The sequence below is a fragment of the Lissotriton vulgaris genome, chromosome 10 (assembly GCF_964263255.1).
Source record: "Lissotriton vulgaris chromosome 10, aLisVul1.2, whole genome shotgun sequence".
NCBI classification, from domain to species: domain Eukaryota; kingdom Metazoa; phylum Chordata; class Amphibia; order Caudata; family Salamandridae; genus Lissotriton; species Lissotriton vulgaris.
In genome coordinates this window covers 751,112,895-751,136,990 of record NC_141698.1, presented here as the reverse complement: position 1 = coordinate 751,136,990, position 24,096 = coordinate 751,112,895, and the positions used below count along the sequence as shown (strand labels likewise).

At 42.9% G+C, this 24,096-nt stretch overlaps 1 protein-coding gene across 2 annotated transcripts in view; it reads left to right on the top strand.

Moving 5' to 3' along the window:
- The window catches only part of APBB1IP (amyloid beta precursor protein binding family B member 1 interacting protein), an 880,024-nt gene that overhangs the window by 4,202 nt on the left and 851,726 nt on the right, over positions 1 to 24,096 (top strand). The window lies entirely within an intron of this gene.

Genomic DNA, 24,096 nt, shown 5'->3' with positions numbered 1-24,096 from the left:
TGCTTGAAACAGATATGCTGAGGTATCACAACCAAAACAATGGACAGAGAGAAAAAAATATACAGCACTCTTTATCCAGGAACAAATAAGTATAGGGCTCACTACACCTCTACTGGTGTCCCTCCACTCACGCAGAGTGTTAAGGTTAAATCCCTCGGTCTACTGCACAAAGCACTGCGTGATCAACTCCTAAAGTTACTCATTGGGTGGAGATCTTTTCGTGCATAACTTTGGCATTCTCGACCTTTACTCCTTCCCCCGAGACACACTTCCGAGAATAAGTAAAGGACTAAATGAGGCTGTTCTGCCGTCCTGTTCCCAAATTATCCTACAGTGACTCCCTTATCCCCCTTTGTTACAAAAGTTGTAAAGCACTGGACTCTTTGCAAAAAAGAAATAATTAAAATGAACTGAAAATATGAAGGAGGACTGAAGATGGGAAGTTTTAATCCAGAACAAAAATCGCAGCGAAAAGGCTGGTTGCAACTACAATCCAATTTACCAGACATCATTAGCTGAGAAATTGATGGGATTTCATTTAAAACAATAATCAAATAACTTCAAAATAGATTATTGCACAAATAATTTCTCCAGTGTAAAGCCTTGTCTATTAAATGTGATTGTGTTAGGAGAATGGGTGACAAGTACAATTGACAAAAGCAGAGAGTTGAAGGCTAGATTAGAGATATTTTCAGGACAGCCACCAAATGGATGAATGATTTTATGCAGACGTTCTTAAGGAAGAATCTGAATTTGAACATGTCCACAAACAAGAAATTGAATGGAGTATTTGGTAGGGACTTTTTTATTTTGTTAAGTGGAATAGAAAAGTCAAATGCCTCACATTGTACAATAACTGTATTAGATGAGGCGTGGTACCTGACTATGATGGCCCAAGTATTGTCTGACAAAAATATAACGTCCTAAATTTTGTTTACAATAATACTGCCCCATTGAAGTTAATAGCAGACAACCCGCACCCAAAGGAGAGACTTTTACGTAAATGACATTTAGGCTCAAAATGTATGTCAAGCAATATATTTATTATCAATATTTTGTCATCCAACTGAACAGGAGCCTGATTTACACCATACTCTTTGCAGAACAATGCCACAACCTCTGCACTGCAAAGGGCTCAGTGATTCTTAGTTGTGTATGGATGAAAAACACTCCCTCATAAGTATAAAAAGAGGCCATGGCCCATGCAGGTAATAGGGCTGGGGCAGTGCGGCCGGGTTGGGGTGTGGGGGGGGGGGGTGATTATGGCCAACGCAGAGGTAATATGAGTTAATTATTTAATTTTCCCTTGTCGTCTGTCGAAATCCCCCCACACTCCCAACCTAGCCCCACATCGCTATTACCTCCACTGGCGCTGCTGATCAACTGGGTGAGAATCAGGTTCATGCCTCAGTACCACAACGCTTCATGAAAAACTGTGCTGCCTTGTAAACTCAGGAACTAGGCAGGCCGGCCATGTAAAATACAGAGGTTCCGTTGGAATCGGTTTTAATGAGTGTAGTTGTACTTCATAGAAAAAATGTGGACTACCACACATGGTCGAGTATGGATGCTCCTGGAAAAGCATTTGTAAGAATATGCCATTTTTACTGTTGTTGAATTTTTCTTTTGTTAATCAGCCCTTAAATAGTAGCCATTTCTTCTATTCATGGATAGTTTAGGTATATCACAAGCAATCAGTGTGCCACAGACGCTAGTGTGGTGATGGCACGGTGCTCCAGTAATTAGCTGAAGTGAGTTAAATGAAACTGTTCACAGTTATGTGTGCAAGAAGTCTTGAATTTCTTCGTGAATAATACCCCAAAAGAGGCACTTGATAGGTAGTCATTGGGTGTAATTAAGGGGGGCACTTTTTCCAGTGACACCGCTTGCTGGATGAATGGCTCAATGAAAGGCTCCATAAGAAATCATTTTCAGATAAGACTCCTTGGTGAGTCGTGGTGATTACTGCACACTTGACAGCTTTCAGGCTTTTTGAGAATATGGGTGATGCAGTCTTACAACGGCATCTACTCAGAAGAACCATTTCAAACATGGGAAAATGTGCAGGTTTACCACTAGCCAGAGTGATTGTATAGAAAAAAGTTCAACAGCACACATTAATAGACTGGTGGTGATTGTGTGAAAAAAAGTTCAAAAGCCCACATTAGTGGACAGATGGTGATTGTGTAAAAAAAAGTTGAAAAGCACACATTAAACACGTTAAAAGGGCCAATTCCTCATCTTTCCTCTGCATAGTTCAAAATTTGGATCTAGAGGTAAGCATGAGGGGCAGGCCTGCCACTGCATTATACATCCACATCATGTGCTCTTCTCTGAATGAGAGCCTTTTTGCCTTGGAGCTGTATCTGGATCAAGTTGAGTCTGCATATAGGCGATGAATGCTTATGTGTGAATGTGTAGGTGATTTGCCTTTAGGAGCTAGGGCGACCAACCAGAGGAGCTTTGAAGGTTCAAGCCTGTATGACACCATGTATACACAGCTGCTGCCAGGCTTCTTTTCTGCCTCCCCAAGTATGCATTAGTATCAAACTTGCTCCAAGAACTCCACTGGCTGCTAGTGGAGAAACGTATACAATTCAAGCCTTGTGCTATAAGCACAAGGCTAGATTTGGTACAGCCCCAAGATACATACAAGAGCTGGTGGCACCTTACAGCCTCAGCCACAGCCCCTCAGGTCATCCAACCAGTCCCTCTGCAGGGTGTTCAGAATTTGTCTAGCATGAATGGAGGGCAGAACTTTCTCTTATCTTGGCCCAAAGTTATGGAATAACTTGTCTTAAACATTGTGAAGCTGCTCTTTCTTTACAAGGTTTTGCCGGGGATTGAAGGCATGGCTGTTTTAGCACTGGGCGGCTTTTTGGTCGCGTCTTACCTGGATCTAGCTCCGGTAAACAGTTTGAGGTTGCTGTGCGCATTATGAGACTAAATAATGATAATATGGAACTATTGAACATCTTCAGCTGCATATCAGTGATAGATGCTTCCCTGGTGTAAGAGGCTTACACCAAATATTGTTGCTAACTTTTCATGGCTCACCAATGTACTGAGGTTTATCTCAGGGTTGCAGGGTGTTGGTAGTGTGAGTGCGGTAGAAGACTTTTAGTGCAGTTTTTCAAAAGGTTGCAACAACGGACTCTGGCGTCCCCTCAACAAAGAAACACACAAGTTGGGTATTTTACCCAAGAACTAGCATGCCGTTATTTCGTCGGGAAAGGTAAAGATACAAGATTTTGAAAATAATCTCTAAAAGCATACTTCAAATGGGGGGGCAAGATATATGGATTAACCTTTCTATATCCCTGCAGTTACCAAGTCTTTAGTGATTGGCATATCTAAAAATATATATTTAATCCAAACATAAGCATCGTATTCCACAAGAAAAAATAAAACAAATAAAACAATTTAGAATAGTCTTAAAAAGATATTTTCCACACCATGAATTGAGTAAACCTCTGTTGTACATTTATTACATTTGGAAATACAGTTGATCATAATACAATATACAAATTCTTAAAAAACATGATTATACATTTCATAAAAAAACACTTTAAAACAAAGAATCACAAGTCGACGCGGCGTTTCGGTATTCTGTATGACTACCTTCTTCAGGACTGATTCTGGACAGATTAAAAAAGATTTTAAAAAAAGAGGGTTACTTTTCTTACATTGGTGCAGATATCTAGTGAATCAATACTATATATGATCACAGTAAATGGTAACTGCAGTATACTTTTTTTCTATTATGGACATTTTTAAAAAAACCAAACATTCTCCTTTGACATAAAGTTCTGATATTTCCATAATTCTTTTCCCTTTTTAATCTACAACAACCGCCCATTCCGGGAACATATCCAGCTTTATTAGTGCACATTCCTACACTTGGACAGAACTAATGGTGTTTACCTTTCCCTTGGACTACAATGTCCAATGCTTAGGAGGCCCCATTTAGGACCTCAAATTATATACATATTTTTTATATTTATGGATTTCGCATTTTTTACGCATACCTTAAATTGGATGGGGCAAATTTAACCCACTGGACACAGTTTACTTCAGTTCTGTACCCTGGTGCCTTCAGATTACTTGGCTTTTTTTCTCTTGATGCTAATTCCCAGTTTTGATGTCACTATTTGAGATAAATATATAAGAACAATGTTTTTTCAATCCATCCCACCACTATGGGTTTTATTACTGAGATCTTTTTTAAATTTTTTTTTTTATAAAACCAATAGATTATGTTTGAAACCTCAGAACAAACACACCCATGTTTTTTTGTTTGTATCAATTGCAATACCTGATTTTCAAGGTGAATTAGCTTGGTCTTGGACCGCCAGGAGGAGCCACCGTAGTCTTAATCATGGGTTTCATCAATGACCCTAGGGAATTTTTAATTATTCTATGTTAGCGCATTTGGGCCTTACTCTGTTGAAAATACCGATCATATATTGGTGAATGTTGAAACTGGGGGGTCACTCACCATTCAACATTAGCTGACTGGCGCAATTTCCAGGATATGATGCTTCCCAGTCCCTCCTTTATGAATTGGAAGTCCGTTCTATAATTGACAATATAAAGTATAGAAAGGATGACGTTATACATGTTGTCTTCTCTGTATAATTTTTTGTTCTACTTTCACAGTGCTCTGTTTATGTACACTATGTTGCACTGTGAAAGTAGAAGCATTGGACATTGTAGTCCAAGGGAAAGGTAAACACCATTAGTTCTGTCCAAGTGTAGGAATGTGCACTAATAAAGCTGGATATGTTCCCGGAATGGGCGGTTGTTGTAGATTAAAAAGGGAAAAGAATTATGGAAATATCAGAACTTTATGTCAAAGGTGAATGTTTGGTTTTTAAAAAAATGTCCATAATAGAAAAAAAGTATACTGCAGTTACCATTTACTGTGATCATATATAGTATTGGTTCACTAGATATCTGCACCAATGTAAGAAAAGTAACCCTGGAAATTGCGCCAGTCAGCTAATGTTGAATGGTGAGTGACCCCCAAGTTTCAACATTCACCAATATATGATCGGTATTTTCAACAGAGTAAGGCCCAAATGCGCTAACATAGAATAATTAAAAATTCCCTAGGGTCATTGATGAAACCCATGATTAAGACTACGGTGGCTCCTCCTGGCGGTCCAAGACCAAGCTAATTCACCTTGAAAATCAGGTATTGCAATTGATACAAACAAAAAAACATGGGTGTGTTTGTTCTGAGGTATCAAACATAATCTATTGGTTTTATAAAAAAATTTTTTAAAAAAAGATCTCAGTAATAAAACCCATAGTGGTGGGATGGATTGAAAAAACATCGTTCTTATATATTTATCTCAAATAGTGACATCAAAACTGGGAATTAGCATCAAGAGAAAAAAAGCCAAGTAATCTGAAGGCACCAGGGTACAGAACTGAAGTAAACTGTGTCCAGTGGGTTAAATTTGCCCCATCCAATTTAAGGTATACGTAAAAAAATGCGAAATCCATAAATATAAAAAATATGTATATAATTTGAGGTCCTAAATGGGGCCTCCTAAGCATTGGACATTGTAGTCCAAGGGAAAGGTAAACACCATTAGTTCTGTCCAAGTGTAGGAATGTGCACTAATAAAGCTGGATATGTTCCCGGAATGGGCGGTTGTTGTAGATTAAAAAGGGAAAAGAATTATGGAAATATCAGAACTTTATGTCAAAGGTGAATGTTTGGTTTTTTTAAAAATGTCCATAATAGAAAAAAAGTATACTGCAGTTACCATTTACTGTGATCATATATAGTATTGATTCACTAGATATCTGCACCAATGTAAGAAAAGTAACCCTGTTTTTTTAAAATCTTTTTTAATCTGTCCAGAATCAGTCCTGAAGAAGGTAGTCATACAGAATACCGAAACGCCGCGTCGACTTGTGATTCTTTGTTTTAAAGTGTTTTTTTATGAAATGTATAATCATGTTTTTTAAGAATTTGTATATTGTATTATGATCAACTGTATTTCCAAATGTAATAAATGTACAACAGAGGTTTACTCAATTCATGGTGTGGAAAATATCTTTTTAAGACTATTCTAAATTGTTTTATTTGTTTTATTTTTTCTTGTGGAATACGATGCTTATGTTTGGATTAAATATATATTTTTAGATATGCCAATCACTAAAGACTTGGTAACTGCAGGGATATAGAAAGGTTAATCCATATATCTTGCCCCCCCATTTGAAGTATGCTTTTAGAGATTATTTTCAAAATCTTGTAACTTTACCTTTCCCGCCGAAATAACGGCATGCTAGTTCTTGGGTAAAATACCCAACTTGTGTGTTTCTTTGTTGAGGGGACGCCAGAGTCCGTTGTTGCATTCACTTCCCCCCAGTCCCCAATTAACCTGTGCGGGGTCCTCCTTTATTTTCGTAATAGTTTTTCAAAAGGTTGACCTTGCCTAAATTATTTTGATGCAGCAGTTTGCATTGTTAAATATTGTTCATAATGCTAGGTTACTGAGGGCCAATTACGAGTTTGGGGGTCCATGGAACATCAAAACTCGTGGTGGAGGTGCGGTAGGGGACCGCCGCACCAGTGGTCCGACCGCCGTGTTATAGCTACCGCCGTGTTACAACTATGGCGTTCGAACCACCATAGGACCGCTGCAATCACCAGGGATCCAGGATCACTCACTGCCGCAGGTGTCATTGTCGTGAGCCCGCCATGAAACCTTTGGCAGTGATGAAACTAAGGGGACCCAGCAGGACCCTCTGTTCTCGCATGGCATGGACTGCACAGTGCATGCCGTGCAGGAACGTGCTTTGGTGTTCCCATTGCAGTGCCTTTTTAATAGGCACCGCTGTTGGAACTCCAAAAGGCCCTCTACCAGACCACGAGAAAACTTAAAGACATGTTAGCCTTGCGCCCATCATTTTCTGAACTTAACAGCAGAAACCTCAATTTAGGAAAAATGCGAAATATTTTTCTGAATACTCTCATTGGCGGAAAGTTTGCCATACTTGTATCCCCTGAAAAATATTTTCGTACGAGTTTCTGCAAGTATTCCTAAGACCTGAATGTTCAAACTTCAATACTTCATATCATGGCACATGTCACTTCAGCACCTAAACATTTCTAAGGAACTGTATGAACACGAAGTGACTGAAAATATGCTTGTTATTAATATTCCGATAACAGGGACATGATTGTGGTTCTGCACATTATCCTCAGTAAAATAAGCATAAATGTTTTGCCGGATTTAATGAGCACTGACTGCCTATGCCGAGTTATAATAGTATTACATTTTTTCTCTAAATGCAAAAATCGAGTTAAATGCAGGGAAAATGACCTTCCTGAATTTTAGCATGTTTTTTTGTTTTGAATTTTTTAACAACCTGCTATCTCTTTTTGGAAATTCTACTCGCTCTTCCTTGAGATATTGTGCCGACTCAGTTATACTTGTTTCCTACTCACTTCTAAATTACCTTAGTACCTTGAGCTCAATCCACTGCTTTGGGCAAAAGGAACCCCTCTTTAGCCATTCTTTGATACATACTCTCTTTTAATGCAGTATATTTTCTGATTAGTATGACACATTTTGGATACTGATAATCCAGCTTTAACTCTTTCTCACATCTCTTATCTAAAAGTGATATCAATTTAATGGTGCTGATAGCACGACCTCCAGTAAGATCTGTCCCTATTTATGAGCTGTGCGGAATTTGGTGGTATTTACTAGACAGTGGAAATACTCATACCCTGAGGTGGGGTGTTTTTGGTCCCCATAAATAAATAGCTCCTAGTCCTAGTTTTTCACCTGGCAAAGGGGTCTTACAAGCAAATTGGATTTCATTGCACCAAATTGGGCGTATTTTGTCTATTTTCTGGGCATGTCCCTCTTTAAAATCTGTAAGGGAACAACAGGCATAATTATCACAGTCATAGGAATTCTGATCCCTAAGCAAACTCACCTTTGTGCTGCCAGAGATCAGGAATTAACTCCTTAACTCGAGTTGACTGACATCCTTGCCTGACCACACACAAGATAGTACAGATGGTCTTGATGACTTATATTAATAACTTATTTTTGCACAGTGCCGCATACCACACTTCTGATGTTTCTAAGCACTGTAAATAACCTTTGTTACGATTAACTAATCTAATGCTACTGAATGTGCTGACCCCCGAAATATGGAAGGCTGAGTCAGCCATTCTAGGGTTCAAAGTTGTGATCTGCAGACCTAATCAGATTTCATCAGCATACATTAACTCACTGACCTATCTTACCTACATGTGCCTTACCTGAGAAACTCCCAGCTGAAAATTCATGCCAAGGGCAGAAGCCTGCTCCTAAAAAATAAACTGAAAAAAGAATTTAAAGTCGTGCTGTATACAGTAAAGTAATCGCATAGGGTGAGGACCAAATTTAATGTAGAAAATACGTACATTAGAAGCTTCTGCGGTGGGGGGGGGGGGGTGAAGGAGTATTTAATGAGACAAAGTTCTGTCTTTTCATACACTTGTTATTGCGGGGGTTGCAAGCTTGACCAGAAATATGTGCGTCGAGGGGACAAGAGGTGAAGGGCCTCGACCTCAGCTACAAAGTCTGAGGTGGAGCTAAGGGTTTCACTCACACATATTTCTAAACCTTCCTTCCTTTTATCTCAGGACCACGCCTCGTCCCCCGTGTACTGCAGACTGAAAACAAGTTCCAGGAAGCTAGGGTGGTTGCAGAAGCAGCAAATACAAATGCTTGAGGGCTGAATATTTCAGATCAGCCCCAGTGTTTCAGTACAGCAGTCGCGTGGCTTGTCACTGAAGGGCCAGGCACAACAAACAGTTAAACATAATAAAAAGACTCCACAGGGTCTGACTCAAATCAGCGGCTGTGACGTGTGAGTCCCATGAGAGGCCAATGTCGGCGGTGCCCTCTGTTCGTCCTCTCATTGAGACACCAGGCGCCACTATTAGGAACTTTAAATGCTCTTCACTTCCTCCTCGGCGCACAGACATACTTTCCCAACGAATTCCTCTACATGACAGCGTCTGTGGTTTTGCTATCTTGCTTCATATCTTCCACGGACCGTATCTCTCTTAAAGTAGGCGCTCATTTATACTCAAGATTAACCGTGGTTTGACTCCTAGGCAGGGCTCAAGTCCTATAAAAAGAAGTAGGGGGCTGACCAAGTAAGACAATATGTAAATGATCTCATGACGTCACAACGTACCGCTATAAAAGAAATTAAATGGTGCTATTAAAATTATTTGTATAAATACTGGGACAGACCATCTGACAGTCTTACAGTGTCTGCATTTATAAACAGAACAAAGGCAAAAGCATGCCTCTCTTTAGTACCTGTGAAGAGAAGGCAAGCTGTGCGCCTTTGTTTCCAGGGGCGGCTAGTGACATTTGAAAGTGGTGGGGCGTAAACTAATTTGCATATTGCACCGCAGCGATCGAGCGCAGCGAGCGAGCCTGAACCACCTTGCATCCATCCATACATCATTCATTCGTGCACCCACCCATCCATCCATCATGCATCCACCCATCATGCATGCATCCATGCATCCACCCATCCATCCACCCACCCACCCTGCATACATCATTCATTCATCCATCCATCCATCATGCATCCGCTCATCATGCATGCATGCATCCAGACATCATTCATACATCCACCCATACATCCACCCACCCACCCTGCATCCATACATCATTCATTCATGCACCCACCCATCCACCCATCCATCCATCCATCATGCATCCACCCATCATGCATGCATCCATGCATCCACCCACCCATCCACCCACCCTGCATACATCATTCATTCATGCATCCACCCATCCATCCATCATGCATCCACCCATCATGCAAGCATCCATCCATACATAATTCATTCATGCATCCATCCATCCACCCATCCATCCATCATTCATGCACCCACCCATCCACCCATCCATCCATCATGCATCCACCCATCATGCATGCATCCATCCATACATCATTCATGCATCCATCCATCCATCCATCCACCCATCCATCATGCATCCACCCATCATGCATGCATGCATCCGCCCATCCATCCACCCATCCTGCATCCATACATCATTCATTCATTCATGCATCCACCCATCCATCCATCCATCCATCCTGCATCCATCATTCATGCATCCACCACCCATCATGCATGCATCCATCCATGCACCCATCCACCCACCCATCCACCGAACAATCATTAATGCACCCACCCTGCATCCAGAGTGTGGAGAAGTGTGGCTCACTGGTTAGAGCAGGCAGACCCTGAAGCAGAGGTCAGACCCGGGACCAGGGTTCAATTCCCGACGCGGCAGGGTCTTGAGCTCAAATGTCCACGGACTCGATAATTCTCACTTCGGTGCCTGACCTAATCATGGGTTCACACTCTGCAACTCTGGGCATTAAGCTTGCTTAATCTCCACAACGGCCCCCGCGGCGGGATGCCTGGCTTTCACCCTGGGGATGCCCTGTAGGGGCTATCTCACAGGGAAAAGCCAGGACGGGTTCCCAAGGCAAGCGCTTAGAGACCCCTGGGTTATAAGCGCTATATAAATCCAACATACAATACAATACATCCATCCATCATTCATGTATTTTTATGACCATATAAAAATAAATTATGGACTCTAACAAGCCTTTAGGATCGATGTTGAAGGATGTGCCAGTTTACATATTACATCACCCCTACCTTTTTATGCTGGAAACCTTCTACCACCCATGTATTTGCCATCCTGTAAGCCCTAGGTATGTACTATACAAATTCACATACAAACATACACCAACATGCATGCAATAATAAATGCATATATATTATGCTATTCCGCCTCTACCGTTTGTTAACATTTTGAAATTTTATAACCTTAGTTCAAAGAGTACATTATATTTGTGGTGACAGTTGTTAACTCATTTTCTGGAAAATGTTTATAAAATGAAATCTGTTGAAGGCTGTTGTTGCAACTATCAAAAAAGAAATTGAGAATTTTTACATTTCCAAAACCCCATTACTTGAAATAAACGGGTGACCTGGAATAGACGCACACATTTCTGCAGCAGATGCTTTAACACACTGAACTATCTCAAGTCATTTGTGCAAGCTAGTGGCAGCACTTACGTTTAATCTTGGAGTATTACTATATGTCGACTCGCCACATATCGTACCTTGTGTGCACCCACACGCGTTTCATACCCAAAGCATATGCAAATGACCCCCTGACCCGTCGCGGCTGGCATGAAGGGGTGAGAATTAATTTAATGAAAAGAACTTACCATGCATCTCCTCCGGTCCCGCAAACTAACTTCTCCCCGCTCTTTTCTTTTGGCTGCTCAACAGGAAACTAACTGCAGTGCCAAATCAGGAGATTGGATGCGACGGGGGGCCGGGCGGCTGGCATTTGATAGGGCATGGGGCGACATTACGAAAAACACGTCACCGCCCCAACATGAGCCTATCTTTAGACGCCTGCACTAAACTAGGCATGCACAGCATACCTAATGGGTCGTGAATGTGAGTGAGGGGCAACGCTCCTCAGTCACATGCGCAGTCAGATGGCCCATCTTCTGGACCCCTGCTCTAGCGGCTTGCCTGCGTGCGCCGTGCGCACTTTCACAAGTGAAGCACAGGCCGGCCTGGAAATGTAAAAAGACGAATTGTGAAAGCAATTTGTCTGCTTACATTCCTGTTGCCGGCCGGAACTGCCGTGAGCCGTTTCTTTTGCGGGGCGCTGCCCCGGCGCCCCTATGGACCTGCCGCCACTGTTTGTTTCCCTCTGTGGCATTTACATTTAAATGTAAGGTTCCAGGCGGCCCCCAGTCAGCATATACAAAGAGAAGGAGGCCGGAAGGCCCCTTAACTTCGGTCCAGCTGGAGGTGAAAAAAGGCTGCCTTTCAGCCAGCACGTTCCTGCTGAGAATGGAGAGCAGGCAACGTGCAGGAGCTGCTGAATTTATCCTGGTGTCAGAAAATTACACCGGGACAAGTTCAGCATATTTCTGTGGGGCCCAACTTCTTGGCAGGGGGGAAGGCATCCACCCTGTGAAAAGAGTTGGGGAACACCATGTACCTGTGTGTACCCCAGACTCGAGCCCTGCTCCTAACCCCATTTATGACCGGCTAGAAAAAGCGTGTGATATTTATTGCTCCATATTGCACACTAGTGCACGCTACAAGCGCAGGGCTATATTCCGATCCCAGTGCAAACACGTGTTTGCACAGGGGTTGGAATCAAGAATTATGTGATAATTATCACACCCTCTGAGTTATTCCCTAATAAATTCTGGCAGGTCTAACTGGCTGAAATTTATAGGAGGTGGGAGGGAGGGGGCCGTAAAAAAGGCAAACCATAAGGAATTCGATTTGTTAAATACCTATTCCGCATGTTATGCCTCATTTTAAGGGCACAACTTATAATCGCTGATAATTATCACACCTTTAAAATTCCAATCCCCGTGGTATTGGCTACTAAAAGGTGCAATAATAATTGCCTTCCCCGCCGGTCACTCCTGATGAGGGTCTTTGTAGTACAAATTTGCAATTTATTGGGTGCAATAAATTGCACACAATTACAATAATTGCCTGAAAAACAGAGGTGGTCGGTGCAGGTAAGCGCGATGGGGCGGGGCGGGGGGATGTCGACAGATGACAGAATAGGAATTATTTATTTATTTATTTAATTTTCCCTATTCGTCTGTCAACATACCCCCCCCCCCGCTCCACACAGCCCCACCGCCACACCGCGCTGCTGAAAACAGTCAACTAACATTCAGATTTTGGTGCTGACTGCATAAAATCCGTGTGACCCGCAGCAGCGGTCCATGCAGGTAAGCGTGGTGGGATGGTGGGGCGGGGCAGGGGCGATGTCGACAGACAACGGAATAGGAATTATTTATTTATTTCATTTTCCCTATTCCGTTGTCTGTTGACTCCCCCCGCCCCACCCCCACCTCACTTTACAGCGCTTACCTGGACGGACTGCCGCTGGTGACCCGTTATTTATAAGGTGAAAATGATGTGGGGAATGCGGCGCATATCACACAAATTGTAATTTGCAATGTGAGCAGCAAGAGCAACCACACATATCGCAATTAGATGACCACAGTCAGGGCCTTGGACTAATAAAATGCCTGTGATGTAGCAGAGGGAAAAGAAAAGACACATCCTGAATGGTGGACTGAATGTGCAATTGAAATATTATTCCAAAAGGGACGTCAGAAGCACTGGGCTTTTCTTTTCTAATGAATATGTGTTTAAACTCTCTTGCAGTGGAAAGGCATCATATTTTGAGTTTTCTGCTACAGCGGCAGAGGTTTGTACACTAAAGTTGCTGTCATCGCCATTAGAGAAGCCACATTGATGCTGAAAGGTCAGTGGTAAATTGTTCTAGAGGCCTATGGTAGATAGTGGAAATTCTGGCATAAATGTGGGCACTGAAAATTGAAAATACCCATAAAACGAATGGCGCTAATATGCAGGTGGATGTTTCCCAGAATGTTAGGGGCACTATTACCTCTTTATGGGGAGTTTTATTTAGCGCAAACTCGACATGAAGGTATCAGGGTGCTTTACACAAGCACCAGTTGTGTTACAGACGGACACATTCATTTCCTCAGGCACGGCGAGATTAAGTGATTTGCCCAGAATCACAGGATGTTGAGCGTTCCTGCCGAGACTCCAATCCGGTTCCCCCGCTTTAACCTTTAGGTCACATCCAGGGCCGGACTGGCCATAGCGGGCACCGGGCATTTCCCCGGTAGGCCGCCAGGGTTGGGGTCCAGTTTTGGGCCCCTCGGTGCTGATTTTGTTACAGGGCCATTTTTGCAGCATGCAATATCGGCCGCTCTAACGAAATCGTCCGAAACGGGCCGTGGCAAACAGCTCGGCCGCATCCCCAACCTCCCGGGGGGGGGCAGGCCGAGCACTTTGCTAGGCCCGGTTTTGGTTCCCATTCCTGCCCTGGCCACATCATCTCCCCTTAGGTGAAAGTCTACAACTGTGCCATTGATTTAACTCTGGCGGTCGTGCCGGTGCACTATGTACCTTGCACTGGGCCGCTGCTCCGCCATCAATCCTGGTGGAGCAGAGTTTTCACCACACTGTAGCATATCTATTGGAAGAAACAGAGAGCTCTTTCAGACCGGGTCTCCTATCATAGAGCCAATTCCAAATAAAGTGGCTTATGGGTAGAGGCACAGATCGACAATCGCAGAACATTAATGTGTGTCATCCTCTAAATTAAAGATTGGCCACTAAAGGCAGCATTAAGTATTGAAACCAGAAACTAAGTGGTTTGTCCTTTAAAGTTCAAGTTCAAGTTCAATCATTTATATAGCGCACTACTCACCCAGAGGGTCTCAAGGCGCTTGGGGAACTGCTACATAAAAACAAAACAATATTTAGATAGGCATGAAGCAAGATAAACACTGACTATAATGTATGTGCACACCACACAGCTAAAGCAATGGATATTGGGCACCCACCACTGCCATGCACTCTTGGGGGACTCTATTATACCACACGGCTGTGCCCGAATACCTAGAGGACCCCAGTGGTCTCCACATATGCGGTGCATTTCAGCCAGTTGTAACGTGTTGTTATAAATTAGTGCAGAACACACAGCTACTTGGCTGCATCAAGTTGCAAGTGTCTGAGACGCATAACGTTTTACTGTAGCATCTTCAGAACCAGACTTGTTTCAGATGGTGCCAAAAGGCAGGAAGATTTGCTTTCTTTCTGAGAAGGAACTGCAGGGCCATCGACCGCTTGACTGCTGTGACAGAGAAGGCAGAGAACATTGTTAAAGATTTGTGAGATGAGTGAGAAATTATCTATGATAGAATACAGGGCGCCAGAAGGTATTTAGTGCATACTGAGAACTGATTGGAAAAGAATGGGTTTAAATATGAAAAAGCAACCTTTAAGAACCCATATGTATTATATCTTTTTATTACTATCTTTATTGTTTATCCACAATAAACTAGCCATAATCATATTTAACACAGTGAATATAGAAAACTCCGCTGTTGCAAAGCTGTAGATGGTTGGTAATGGCTTCCAGGAGGACATGGGTGTCTGACTACTGAGCACATGGCACAATAGTCGGCTTGATAATTAGACAGACATATAGAGTCTTACTGTGCAATGGTGCAAAATAATACCCATGTTCAAGGCTTCAAACGTCAAAAGAGTATATCAATAGCCTGTAATTATTGGCCATTTAATACTAAGGCGGGAGCCGGCCAGGGGGGAAATGCTGCAATTTATTTATTTCTAGCTTAGTTCCATAAAGTCATTGGATCAAGCTCAACTCTCCTATGTTTGAATATGTCAGAGTAATGCCTGCAGAAATTTGATTTAACCTATATGTGGATTCTGTAGGATTGCCTGATCCCTCCACGCATTACAAATCTAAGTTGAAAATGAAGGTTTGGAATTAAATGAGAGGAGAATCTTTTATGCAGGCTACGGCCACCGCTTACTTCAAACATTAATCAAAAGCCAAAATGCTGTCGTTTCCTCAAAAGTATCTTGAGATAATGTTCGCCCAATTATCAAAAGTTTGGATCCCATTATCGCTGTTCAACAAAAGCTCAAATTGCTGCCAATGTTTAGGTCTCCATAGGAAAACTTTGTGATTATGTTTATACAAGCTTTAGGTGAGAAGAGACCTGTGCTATATTCAGGTGTACGCAAAAACCAGTAGGCTTGGTTTCTTAATAGTAAAAAACAATTGTCAAAGGCACGTGGACTTTCTTGTCAATTGTAAAACAATCAACAATGTAGTCAAAAACCATTACACTGTGAAAAGCCACATGCTTTTTTGATAAATCTGAAGTGGATTATTCATGATTTTCAAGGTTATGGCCTGCTAGCATGCACACATGTCACATTGTAATTCACACCTAATGGGAACCGGCAATATTTTTAGGATTTGTTGCCCACTCTGATAGATCTTTAGAGGACATGATCTCCACTCTGGGTATTATGTACGGTATCTTTAGGAAGGGTTTCTAGTTGTAAATCCCATTGGGAACATGTATCTATTTATCTTTCAGTGCATGACATTTTGAGTTTTATATAGCGCAAACTTAATCAAAGATATCAGGTATCAGTGCGCTTTACATGAGCACCAGTTTCGTTACAGATGAACACAGTCATTCTTTTGTTAGGCACTGGGAGAATAAGTGATTTCTCCAGAATAGGCGATAGGCAATTTTTGCCGCTTTAGCGGCCGTTTTTGGCCGCTAAGCAGCGATAATACTATCCCCCTATTAGCAAGCTGTCGCTAACAGCAGTTAGCGACAGCTTGTAGGCGATAGCGAGCGGTTTGGGGCCCGCTTTGCATGTCAGCGATATTTATCGCTAATGACATGCAAAGTGGGCGTACCCAACCTGTTAGCAACTGAATCAGTCGCTAATATCACTATCGCCTATTAGCAACACAGGCGTAGCAATGGAAATATTCATGCTAAGCGCGAATATCTCCAAAAACTAACACCTGCTCGGACCATTTCTTAGCCATTATATCCAACGGGAGGTGGATATAATGGCTAAGACCCTGTTAGCGATAATCAATCAATCAATCAATCAATCAATCAAGAAATTTGTATAGCGCGCTACTCACCCGGAGGGTCTCAAGGCGCTTGGGGGGGGGGGGGTCCGCTACTGCTGGAACAGACAGGTCTTGAGTTGCTTCCTGAAGGAGAGGTGGTCTTGGGTAAGGCGGAGGTGGATGGGGAGGGAATTCCAGGTCTTGGCTGCCAGGTAGGAAAAGGATCTTCCTCCCATGGTGGCTCTTCGGATGCGTGGAACGGCGGCGAGGGCGTGACTGGTCGATCGTCTAGTTGGCGGGTGGGAGTGTAGAAGGTCAGGCGGTTGTTGAGGTACCTGGGGCCTAGGTCGTGGAGGGCTTTGTGTGCGTGGGTGAGGAGGCGGAACGTTATTCTTTTGCTGATAGGGAGCAGTGCAGATCTTTCAGGTGTCCGGAGATGTGGCTGTGGCGGGGGATGTCCAGGATGAGTCGTGCGGAGGCGTTCTGGATGCGTTGGAGTCTTTTCTGTAGTTTGGCTGTGGTTCCGGTGTAGAGGGTGTTTCCGTAATCTAGTCGGCTGGTGACAAGTGCCTGGGTGACCGTCTTCCTGGTTTCAGTGGGGATCCATCGGAAGATCTTTTGGAGCATGCGTAGGATGTTGAAGCATGAAGACGAGACGGCATTGACTTGTCTGGTCATCGACACGGCGGAGTCCAGGATGAAGCCCAGGTTGCGTGCGTGGTCCGTTGGTTTGGGTGCGCTGCCTAGGGCCGGGGTCCTCCAGGAGTCGTCCCAGGCAGATGGAGATGATCCAAGGATGAGGACTTCCGTCTTGTCTGAGTTTAGTTTTTAGCGGCTGTTCTTTATCCACTCGGCTACTTCTTTTATCCCTTCGTGTAGGTTGGTTCTGGCGGTGGCGGGGTCGTTGGTGAGGGAGAGGATCAGCTGGCTGTCGTCGGCGTAGGAGATGATGTTGAGGCTGTGTTGGCATGCGATGGCTGTGAGGGGGCTCATATACACGTTGAAGAGGGTGGGGCTGAGTGATGATCCTTGTGGTACGCCGCAGATGACTTCGGTGGCCTCAGATCTGAACGGGGGGAGGCGGACTCTCTGGGTTCTTCCGCGAGGAACGAGATGATCCATTCCAGTGCCTTCTCTTGGATTCCGACGTTGCTGAGGCGTTGTGCTAGGGTGCGGTGGCAGACAGTATCGAATGCTGCGGAGAGGTCCAGGAAGATGAGGGCCGCTGTTTCCCCGTTGTCGAGCAGGGTTCGGATGTCGTCAGTGGCTGCGATGAGGGCGGTCTCAGTGCTGTGGTCGAGGGATCCGTTTGTCTCGAGGAAGGCGGCCAGCTGCGTGAATATCGCTGTATTCTCAGCGATATTCACGCATTTTGCCGCTATCGCCGGGAATTTTATCGCTTTTGAGATAAACGTTGCTAATAGCACGTTATCTCAGCGATAAAATCCTGTGATGCGCGGCGATAAAAAAATTGCCGATAACCCTACTTAGCGATAAATATCGCTATTTGTTGATAATATGCCCCTCAGTTCCTTGGATTAGAGGTTGACCGCTATAGCCGTAAAGCAACATCCTCTCCTCGGGTTATGTATGCATTAAATTACGTTTCCTTATAAAAGTGAAAGCAATGGCTGGACATTTACTTATTGAGTGTTATTGTTATGTGTTGCTGAGTTCTCAGTTTCTAATCCACAGCACCTCCCTGGGTCAGCCTTGGACTGCTTTGCCTTGATAGGCTGAGATTCAAGTGCTGAAAGGGCTCTAGGTGACAAGAGGTAAAATGCTACCATTCATACAGTTGGGGCTCAGTAACTTCTGATTGGCCTGGAACCCCAAATAGAATTCCTTATAGTTGCAAACAGGATATAGTTGATGGGGTGTCTGTGGTAAAGGTAAGGAAATTGTTATCAAGTGGTAGGAGAATGGCCAGTGGGCTGCGGGTATGAGTCTACTTAATTAGGGTGCCCTTTAGCGTAGTCATTTAGGCACAAGGGCCAGTCTATATTAGGTGCTGCTCAAACATCTGAGCATCATTGCAGAAAAACAAGCTCACTTTTAACAATTTGGTGCTCAGTTTATGAGAAACACATCATCAGTATATTCCCTGAACATTATTCAGTTCAATTCTGGCTCAGTATTACATTCTATAGAAAGCAAAGGATGATAATGACTAACATGCCTATAGTTTTTTTCTGTTCTTTGTTCCTTTACTTTAAAACTCCATGTACTGTTGCATACCTCACTGATGAAACAGTATATATGCCATGTGAGACAAACAAGAGAAAGCTTAAATATGTTAACAAATGCCTAATAATACAAACCACATGCTTATTGAATGATTTCAAATGTAATGTTTTATTCTACTAATCCTGTGATAAACTACCACAAGGAGTTTTCTGGTATGGAAAATATTATGAGGACTTCATATTTATTCTATCCTCTACTTAAACATACACACATGGACAAAGCAATATTTTTGTCTCTTGCATAGTGATAGGGTTCACTTTAGCCGCACACAGCAAGACACACATATGCATGTGTGGGTGGTAGTAAGTAGAAAATATATGCAGGAGACTTACAAGTTGTACGTAGGAGAATAGATACACAGGCTCTTCAACAAATGCTAGAGAGTGATGAGAGCACAAACGGGGAATAGGGGAGCTCATACAAAAGGAGATGGGCTCTTTGGACCTGAACCAAGATGGGTGTCTAAAGAGGGAAGAAGGAAGTGGTTGGACATTGGTAGCAGGAACGAAGGGGATCTTTTAACCACCGATTTAATTTTGAGATCAATAGACTTTGAGCTGGGTAACAACACCTATTGAGCATTCAGTTCTTAGTGGTACACCTTATAAACAGTGGTGATCATCTTTAAGGGGCCGATTATGAGTTTAGTAGTGCAGGAGTGGATCGCCATGCTTGTGGCCCTTTCCCACACCGCAAAACCTGTGGTCGCATCACTTGCCAGATTACGCATTTCCTTGTGTTTGACGTACTGTTTTTGGCAGTCCCACAGCAGTGTCTCTAAAAATGGGCACCGCAATGGGAACGCTAAAGATAGTTCCTGTACGGCTTGGACTATAAAGTGCATGCTGTGCAGGAACTGGGCTGCATGCACACAGGAGGGCACATGTTGTGTCACCACTAAAGTGCGTATGCAAAGCAGTCTCTAGGCCTGTTTTTGTAGTCCGGCTGTGCAGTTTTAAAACTGCCAATTCAAACTGGCAAAATAAACCATGGGCCAGGCTAAAACCTTCTTTTTTAATGCTTATAAGTCACCCCTTAGGTAGGCCCTAAATACCCAGAGGGCAGGGTGCATGGTATTTAAATCCTAGGGCATGTACATTCTATGTTTTACATGTCCTGGCAGTGAATAACTTCCATTGTCATTTTTTACTGTTGCAGGCTGGCTCTCCCATAGGAAAGCACTGAGTTACATTATAATATCTTATCATTTTAACTTCAATTTGGGAATAGCTAGAAAAACTACTCAATAACTCATGTTAATAGTAATTTGAGATTCAACTTAATGTCAAGTTGTATTTTACATTTCTGTTTTTAAAATTATACTTTTAGAAAGTTCTCATTTTTCTGTCTGAGCCAAATATGCCTTTCTGCAAGTGTTCAATGTCATCCAGGAACTTAATGGCTCATTGATTCGATGTGAAGTGGCCCACTGAGCTGAGACAAAAGAAGGGGGTGTACTTAACCTGACAGGATTGCCATCTGGGCAGTGCACAGAAACCTAATTACCGTCAAAGGTTGCCTTGCCTGTCACTGGCAGATAAACCTCACACCTGGGATTGCACCCTCTATTCTCCTGCTAGCCAGTCAGGCACCATTCCCAGTGGAAGAGGAGCAGCCCCCCACAAGGGAGGGTTTGCCCATTATTTTTGACACTCTTCAGGGTAGGCAGAGGGATATCTACATAAGGGAAGAAAGGTTCTGCCATGTTGGTTTTACTTAGGGAGGGTCACTGTGGGATAGTTTACAGTAAAACACAAAGTATGTGCTTCAGAAGTCGGTAGGGGCACTCCTGGGAACTTTTACCCTATTGGTTATGGAGTGGCCAGGAGATTCCACCAACCACTAACTTGCCTTGGGCATAAATGTGGCACAATAGGTACCCTCTTCAGAACACTGCTGGACCTGTGGAAAAGAGAAGAAGGACTGCACCTGCTGTTGTGACCTGTGAGGGGAATCCTAAGGGTTGGACATGCTTGCAGATTTCACCGCCAGCAACTCATTGACGACCTCTCTCTAGAAAAAAGTTTACGTCTGAAGGTAACTCATCGATTGAGACCTACCTGGACCTCATATCCAACCCACTCTCCAATGTTCCTGAAGCCAAAAGTAAATGAGAAAATCTTAAGACACCTACGGTGCAAACATCAGTGCATTGAGGTTGCTGGAGGTGCTCTTCATCCAATGAAATTGACATGGTGCTTGCATGTTCACTAGGATGTAGAGATCTAGTTCCAATCATTGGTTATTCCCCAACCGCCAACATAAAGGGCATGTTACAGCAGTGTGAAGGTCACCAGTGCTTAACTTGCAACACTATAGGTGTGGGGGCACACCTTTCTCGTAAGGCTGCTGCTAGTACTGCCGAATGTTGGAGTTGCTGAGTAGCAGGCCTGTCTGGTATAGTTTCTTTTTTCACCCCTGCGTTCTACTGTTGTCAATGTTTTCTTCCTTCTTTCCCATCTTTCTGCTTTTCTTGCTCTTTTCTTGGGTCAAAATGATGGAAAAATAAGTACCAGTGGCCAAACATATGAGTGCTGCTGGACCCTAACTGCAACCACCGGCTCAAATTAAGCATTAGTGATGCCATGTCTTGTGTCTTTGAATACCCCTCTGTGCACAAAAGACAGTAAAACCCTTGCAAGATACCTACGCAGAATCACTCCTGCGTAGCATCACTATTAGCCACATCCTTGTACCCCTAAAAAATGCAATGCATGTTGAGTCCCCGCCTACCTGGGAGACCCATACAATCCAAATTACTTGTCTTGAAAGTGATTTACTTAGAGACTGAAACAACTTTTTTTATAGCGTTTTATAAACGATTCATAATGTACTTTGACTTCATTACACAAAATTTCAAGGAAATTACAATAAAATTACACATAATTAAGCAAAATACAAATCAGTCATTTAGCAATATATTTTACCATAACCGTGCATCGATTTTTGATGTGAAGATGCATTCCCCACAAAAAAGCACAAAAATCATAATTGCAGCAAACAACAGTAGTGCTGATTAGTCTTGTTGGTCTCTTGGTCCTGCCCTATATTTTTACCATGAACAGCGACATAATTATGCAGCAGGCGTAATAGCATAATTTCCCGAGTGTTAGGTAACAAACATCATGTGAAATTACGCAAATTACGCAAACGGGTAGAAAACAAGCATCCAGGGACTGGTTTTGGGGTAATACCCCTCATCAGCCAGGCTAGCTTGAATCCAGTGGCAAAGTAAGCCATAATGCATATTCTAATGCAAAGAATGGAAGAATCCTCCGGCAAAGATGCTGTCACTACGGGCTATACCTATTGTAAGGATTTCTTGCAGAGTGTGAAGGTATTTGATCTCCGCTAAGAATCACACCAGTGAATGTTATGTCTATGATCCACCTCATAAAAGAGTTTTATTGCTGCAACCCATTCTCACTGACAGGGTCGGCACTAGGGCAGTGCAATCGGTGCCACCGTACTAGGCTCTGACCTCAGGGGGCGCTGCGTTGTCAAATACATTGTGAATTTAAAAGCAAGAGCTGCAGCCTTCCTTGCCCACAGCAATTTTCAGGCAACAATAAAAATGTCAATATAGCTCTGGTGATTAATGGACCTTCTAGAGAGACATCAGTTTTGTCTAGTGGAAATTTTGACTCATCATAAAGTAGCGCAGAGGGTGAATATGCCTGCTGCAAAGAACATGTACAGTGCAGCTCACAGAAGTACATGTAATGTAAATAGTTCCGCGGGTTGCTACTTTTGTCAGCGAGATCTTTTTGTTACACCTATAAATTAATATCCTAATATAGAACAGTTAACTATTAACTGTCTTCAAAGAGCTGCCTGGCGTGGAAACTGCAAGGTTATTGCGCTTTTTCTTTTCTTCCCCAGTCTTTCATTATCGTAATGGTGCAAAAAGGGTTCATTTGGGTAGAAATCAATTCTTATTAGTGAAGACAACTCCCAACCATAGTGGTGCATTTTAAATTCTGAGTTTTTCCTGCTCCAGATCAATAACTCTTAAACTATACTGTCTACCAGTACGGATGACATGGGACTCCTATAACTTGTAGTTCTCTTTCTGATGTAACATTTCTTGTACACTGATTTACACATCTAATTCATCGCCTTTGTGTAACATGTGTGATGTAAAGTGCTCTGACAACCAGCGCTTGATAAGTAGCGCTATAAAACCAAAGAAAAGAATGTGAAAGAGAGTGGTTATGGATTCTTCAGGGTAGTGGCGTTGCAAGGGGTGCAGAAGCCTCCACCAATGCTTTTTTATGCGGCCACCACGGACGACAATGCAGAAACCGCCAGCACTCACCCGCTCTTTCACGCGGACGTCAAAAGCTGTGACCGCCTTGAGGTTCACTGTTAAAGCGTGTTGATGCGGGAATTCATGAAGAAGAAGGTCATGGGGGGAACCCAACAAACATTGTCGCACCGGGCGCCACCAGCTCTAAAGATGGCCATTCTCATTGAAATTAAAGTTTAACCTTTCTATGTGGCATTTTGAAAAGTAGTAGCTGCAGAGTTCTCTGTTGCATGCCTGTAGACAGGCGGCAGCCTTTATGCAAATAATTTATGCACTGAATGAGTACAGGTAGTGCTAACAACATGACACCTACCGTAATATAGAAAAAAATATGTAACAAAAATAGCCAGTTCAAAATGTTGTAAACATGTGCCAGAAAAAAACACCTTGGAGTTATCATTCTCAATCATAAGGAACAGAAATCCCTGAAATTGCCAGAGTTTTAAGATGCCACATAATATTACGTTGCATAAATACATTTAGCACGTTGGAGATCAACAAGGGATTCCACTGCGGAATAATCTATTAATAATAGGTTTGAAACATGGAGAAATCTAGCATTTGTAATATCAAGTTTTTCTCCAGTGTTCTTTTTAGGTCAGGCTGTTTGAATTACTGGCTTTATTCAATTCGCGTTATTTAAGGACTATCTGGCCAATTCGAGTCAGGCAGACACTTCCAGCTGTAGCCACAGGAAACACATGCTCATAATTTTAAGGCCACTTGCCTTGAACAATCAATTGATTTAATTCCAGATTTACCAATCAATCAGAAAATCAATTCTTTGCTAAAGAACCTAGGTGTTTGTTTGTACGTTTCGATTATCTCTTTTTCCTGAAGTTGCCAACTGTAACCACAGACTGTGCATAAGGAATGACCCCAACAGTATCACATGTTTCATGTTTTAAACTAGACTTTAAGTTTGTTTTCCTGATGGAAGCCAGGAACAGACTTACCAACTGT